Raw genomic sequence first — 6000 nt, 5'->3', positions numbered from 1 at the left:
AGCTAATAAGAGGTTACTGTTGGTCAGAATACACTAAATATACCTTAAAACACTGAAAACTTCAAATAGATTTTATTAATAAATTAGATGTATTATACAAACTAAAATTACCAAACATTTTGATATTTCGATCAATGTCAATGTAGAACCCGCACTCTGATCATTTCCACCAAAACTGAAAACTGACTTACAGTTTACTCACTCTCAAGTAGTTCCAAACCTTATATAAAATTCATTTTTCTGTTGAACAATAAAAAAATATATTTTGAGGAATAATGGGGGAAAAAATATTAACATCGATTATTAACACGAAATATGTCTTTGCGTCTAAAATCTTGCACTAAAGTGCACATTATATAAGCTAGAAAAACAGCATAGAGGGTACAGGAAGGTGCAGCCACTTCATTCACGCAGAATGCCATTTTCCATTCCAAAGTACTATTTTTCCATTGTTTTTCAATGAAATTGAGTTTAACGGTTGTTTTTGACCATTAAGCTCTCGTCTCAATACTTTTGAAGCACCGCAATTTTAGGCATGGTGTCAAATTAAAATAACTGCAACTTTTACATGCAGCACTGCTCATTACTGTCAGTTCCAAAGCAGTGGACCAGTTGAAAGAACTTGAGGTGGAGCAAGGGTTTCAAATTTGTTTCCAGGTGATCAGTGGCTGCACCTTCCAGTACCCTCTATGCTGATTTTCAAGCTTTCAGAAATAAAGGTACGCGAGTTGTCACTGGGATGGTATCTTTTCAAAAGGTACATATAAGTACTTAAAGGTTCCATATTGGTACCTCAAAAGTATATATTAGTACTTACGAATTTCAAAAAGGAAATATTTAGTACTTCTTAGGTACTAATATGTAACCTTAAGGTATTAATATGGATCCTTTAGGTACAAATTTGTACCTTTTGAAAAGGTTTTAGACGCAAATACGTGTTTTGTGTTAATGATCCCTGTGGATGTTAATGGCTACACATTTTCAACATTTTTCAAAGTACCTTAATTTGTGTTCAACAGAAAAAAGAAACTCAAACAGGTTTGGAAAAAATGGGAAAGAGCAAATGATGAGTAGATTTAGATTTTTGGATGAACTATCCCTTTTTTGTTTTTGTTCTCTGTGCATCAGAATGTATGACATATAGATTGAATCAGCACTGCTAAAGCACATGACTTAGCGTCTCTCTTGACAGCTGATGCAAAATGCATGATAATGTTTGCCTTGTTTTCCATCACACTTCACACTCACAACATGCCATCTCTATTTCGTTGTTTCCTACAGTTTCATGTAACAAGCATCATCTGGATACCATTGGGAACCAGTATGGTAATAGTGGCACTTGGTCAACTGTGTGTTCATGTTGACGCTTAAGGCATCAGGTTGTTCCTCTGAGGACCAATGAAACAAGGTGATAAAAACAAGGTAAAGACAGCAGAGCACTGGTCTGTGCTATTAACATACTGTCGCTCTAAACAGATATGAATCTCTGCACAGGGCTCGTCTCTATTACTGTTGGGCTTGTTTCATAAATAGAGCATAGATCATTACTGCCCTCTATTGGTACTATGACAAAAACAAGCTGATGAGATGCTGCTGATTGTTATGCATTGTACTGTGATTTAATAAGCACTGAAATTGTGATGCTTGATGCTGTCGTTTTAATCATTCAGGATTTGGATATAGCAAACCAGTATTAAATATCATGGATATCAATAAATGAAATAACGGACTTGCAGAAAAACAGCCCAGACAGGCATGCTGACTAGACTTTGCTAGTTGAAAGAAATATTTAATCTATAAAAATGCAGCTAATTCTAGTGCCCAGTTCTACATGTGGGAGTAAAAATAACATTAAGTAGAATATCTAAATTGATTTGATGATGAATATGGTGATGGAGTAATGAAATGTACACATTTGAAAACGTATTGCAGCCAGTCAACGTATATCTCTTATTACTGGGTTTGGGAACATTTCAATAAATGATACATTTTCAAAAAAACAGTAGAATTTGCATGTTTGTTTGTTTTATTAAAATGTAAACATTTGTTTATACATAACATATACATAATCTTAGTGAGAATATAATAATCAGTGGTTTGAAAGTAAATTTGAAAATCAGCCTTAGACCTAGATTTATTAATTTGATCCTCGGGATACTAGTGTCATCATTACACATCATTTTTGTTAGTTTAATATTTTAATTTGAACATATACTTTGTTCAAGAGTCTCTGATAGTTTTAGTTTTATTAGGTCATATATTTTTATATTGTAAAGCTAATTTTGCAAGTAAGACAAGCAAGACTGAAGTATGAGTGTTATCAGCATAACAACTGAACAAAATGATGAAAAAAAAGCGGACCCAGCACTGAACCCTGGGGTACACCTTAAGCATATTATGATAATTCTGTCAACATTTATTTAACTTCATGTTGTGCCATACATCAATTATTTCCTTTCTTCTGAGGAACAGAGATATTTTGAAGAAGGCTGCATAGAATTCAATGGGAATGGAAACAAAATTCCTCTAAAAACAAACCACCATGGGCAATATGAGAAAAAACAGCCAACTCATCTTGGTTTATCTTTAGCAGGGTACTCTTTTTTTGTACTTTATTTGGGTGAGGTAATGTGTAGCTTTAATATTTGCAATTGTTAGTTATAGCATCAGCACACTGACTCTAATAACATATAGTTTCCAGTTAACTATGTAAGTATGCAAATTATCATATGCATTTGTTTATATTGCAAAACATTTTTCACCAAGAAGGTCTATAAGGTCAGATACTGATAAAATTGCTCTGAGGTCTATTATCTCTGCCTCTACTGCTATCAGGCTCTCTTTTTTACATTTAAGCTGGGTAGAATTAATGTCAAATGTTTTTATCTTTTCGTGTTTTTATTTTTATTTTATAAAGGTATTTTGTAACTAATTCAGTTGTAAGCATAGCAAATTATTGTCATTATCACATCTCGTTTTCAAGTATTCTGTGATTTACTTTTGATTTACAATCAACACCTAATTGCTCCACATTGCAGTACAATAAAATCACATAATAGCAATGCTCTCCCACATTTTCAGCTATTATACCTGCCCTTATTTTTCAATTGTAGGATAAAGGTGCACTCACACTGTGCTATCAAGACCAAGCCCAGGCATGTTTCCCGGTTCGTTTGACAAGTTTGAGTGCTCCAAATCGGGCTCAGGCATGATTCAGTTGACCGGCCCTGGCCCAGTTGGAAGAGATGTGCCAGAGTACAGCTTGGTTGAGCTTTGATGCGATATGCTTTTAGTGTGAGTGCAAAGCACGCTTAAGCCTGCAACTGAACATGTGACGTCACTTTTAAGGGACTGTTTCATGTGGATTTACAATCTTTCTTAATTTTCATTGAACACGAACTGTCAGTGTATTAAAGATGCAAACCACTCACTGTACGACAGCTGCACCTTCAGCAAACCTCCTAATACCTGCAGCACGATGACTTTATGATAATTTGAGCATCAAAAGTTGTGGATCTGTTCTGCAAAATATTTGCACTGCATCCCAAATGACTAAAACTATAAACTATATCCTTTTAAACTGAACGGTCACAACATCGATAACACGAGCATGCTCAGGTTTGAAACGCAAAATGCAATGTGAATGCAGGCCGTTGGGGCAGAGAGGGAAAGTCACACTTCAGCATGGTTCAAGGCAACTGAACCAAGCGTTAGTAGACTGCAGTAGATTGCAGAGGAATGGTTTGACTAGGAATGTACAGTTTTCACCATCATACTGATAACGTTTTTGTCATTCGGCAGAATTACAGTTCGATTCTCTGTAGTTAAAACCCATCCTTACAACTGTAAACAAAAAACTTTCTTTTAGTCAGTTCTTGGACTTGTAAAACTGCCCAACTTCTAGTCAGAAAATTGACCCAAGGCTTATTTGCAGCCATTCTAACAGGCTTATGAATTATGAGTGCTATGGATTTGTACACAAGTCAGAATAAAAAAGCTGAAGAATTAAGCTCTGAGATTTATGATAAAGCAAAGTCTGAAGTCAGTCCATCAATATTACTGATGCAGAAAGCAACTCACTTTAAACTCAGAGATTCCAGTTAAGCTAAAGAGCCTTTAAAGTGAAAGAGTTCCCAGAGAAATTGCCCTTCTTTTACGTACAGTACTATGCAAGCTTGCATTTATATTCCAAGTTAAAAGAGTATTTTCAGAATATGTAAGCAAGATGTTTAATGAAAAGGCAAACGCCCCAGATCCACTTTGGTTACACAAATGGATGATCATTCAGCTTCTTTGACAGCATTACATTCTTTGCTCTAGTTTAGTTTTATATTTCTTCACATCTTTCCTACAAACAGACTATAAAATAGGAACTGTAATTACTTTTGCTATTATAAGTTCAATTAGTCAAGTTGTTTTAGTAATATTAAAAACACTCATGATTTAAAATCCAGTCATTTAGACGTTACTCCAGGAGCATTTTATGCTTTATGACAGCACGTTTTTACAGTGTAAGATCATACCTGTATATCTTAGGTGTTAATGGACAGGATGCTGGCGAGTTTTCTGGCGAGATTGTCAGTATTCATGTGTAGTTCTTTTGAAGTATAAAACATCCACATCAAGTCTGGAGTCAGCACAATTCACACACCCTGACGGCAGAGCAAGAGAGAAGCAAAGTGAAATGCTGCTGTAAACACAAGATCAGAGGCAGGATTTTGCTGCTGCTCTAGGACACATCTCTCTGCGCTCATTTACTGTGCAGTTGTTTTGATGTCAGCAGGAGTTAAGCGAACATGCCAAACTTTTCTTCAGGAACACTGCCAAAGAGTCTTCATAAAGAAAAGAGAAAACATTCTAGGTAGCAGTAAACGGTGAAGTAAGCACAGACACACGACTGAATCATTTGCACACAAGCAATGGCGTCTTACAATTTATTAGGGTTGGGCGATTCATTGAAAAGTAATCGAAATCGACATTAAAACCCTATAATCAATCACATTTTTCCAGGTCAATTTTTTCATTTATTTTCTTTCCATGAGTCAAGGCCACATTTGACGATTGAGCCAGTCTTGAGCCTTACTTTGCACTACAGTGACGATGATTGGAAGCTGCACCAAAGATGCCTTGAGACAGCATATTTTCCATTACATTAAAATTATTATTTACATGAACATATTTGTTTACAGAAGATGTAAGAAATGCACTATTTAAAATATTATTTACAGGATACACAAGAGTTATTTTATTTAGATGAGATACTGCTTATTCTCTACTTTTAATATAATAAACATTGAAAATAATATATATTTTCTTATATTAAAGCTATTTATTTTCATTTTTTTAACCAAAAAAGTTAGTTTTAGGCAATGCGTGATGTAATTTCGGTTGACGTTTAAGGTTGATGTTGAATAATTAATCATAGAGAGTAGATAGTGTGTGTTTACTTCAGTTATTTTAAAATCAAGCAATGCACCCTACATTCAAAAATCTCTCACTTGTAATATGTGATCATATTTACTGTACTAACAGGCCTGTAGCCAGGGGGGGTTCGGGTGGTTCGGCAGACCCAACCTTTACAGACAAAGGTGCAAAATTTGTCCCATAATGAGCTCATTTGTCCTATTTTGACTGCTATGCCATCATAAATAGTGAAAATAACCCATCGAAAAAGGCTTTAAGAACAAGCGGAATCCTCTGTTGGCTGTCGCTTCAGCAGGACTTTATCAGTTTTGGCCAATGCTAGCAAGTATTTTCACGTAACTGAAGTCATATTTCTTTACTGTATTGTTTTTAAATAGAGAAAACATTTTACTGGTGATTTTTATTCTAAATTTTGGACCTTATTATTGAAACAAAAATGACCAATAAAATATGTGAAGCTCCAAAAGCTGACCATATTAAAACAAATTTGAATACAATTTTGGCTATAGTTGTTATCCATGAATTTACAAATGTACTTTTTTACAAGAGAGGCTAGAAAATCATAATTGGTTATTT

At 34.8% G+C, this 6000-nt stretch overlaps 1 protein-coding gene across 2 annotated transcripts in view; it reads right to left on the bottom strand.

Moving 5' to 3' along the window:
• The window catches only part of unc5db (unc-5 netrin receptor Db), a 443298-nt gene that overhangs the window by 434549 nt on the left and 2749 nt on the right, over positions 1-6000 (bottom strand). For both annotated transcript variants that reach the window (XM_087253524.1, XM_087253523.1), the window contains exon 2: positions 4524-4652. The gene's annotated coding sequence lies outside the window, so the exon portion shown is untranslated. The remainder of the gene's footprint in view (positions 1-4523; positions 4653-6000) is intronic.

Source organism: Danio rerio, chromosome 5, assembly GCF_052040795.2.
Source record: "Danio rerio strain M-AB ecotype USA chromosome 5, GRCz13ab, whole genome shotgun sequence".
Taxonomy (NCBI): domain Eukaryota; kingdom Metazoa; phylum Chordata; class Actinopteri; order Cypriniformes; family Danionidae; genus Danio; species Danio rerio.
The sequence above is the reverse complement of the archived record's forward strand: the minus strand, read 5'-3'. Positions and strand labels throughout refer to the sequence as shown.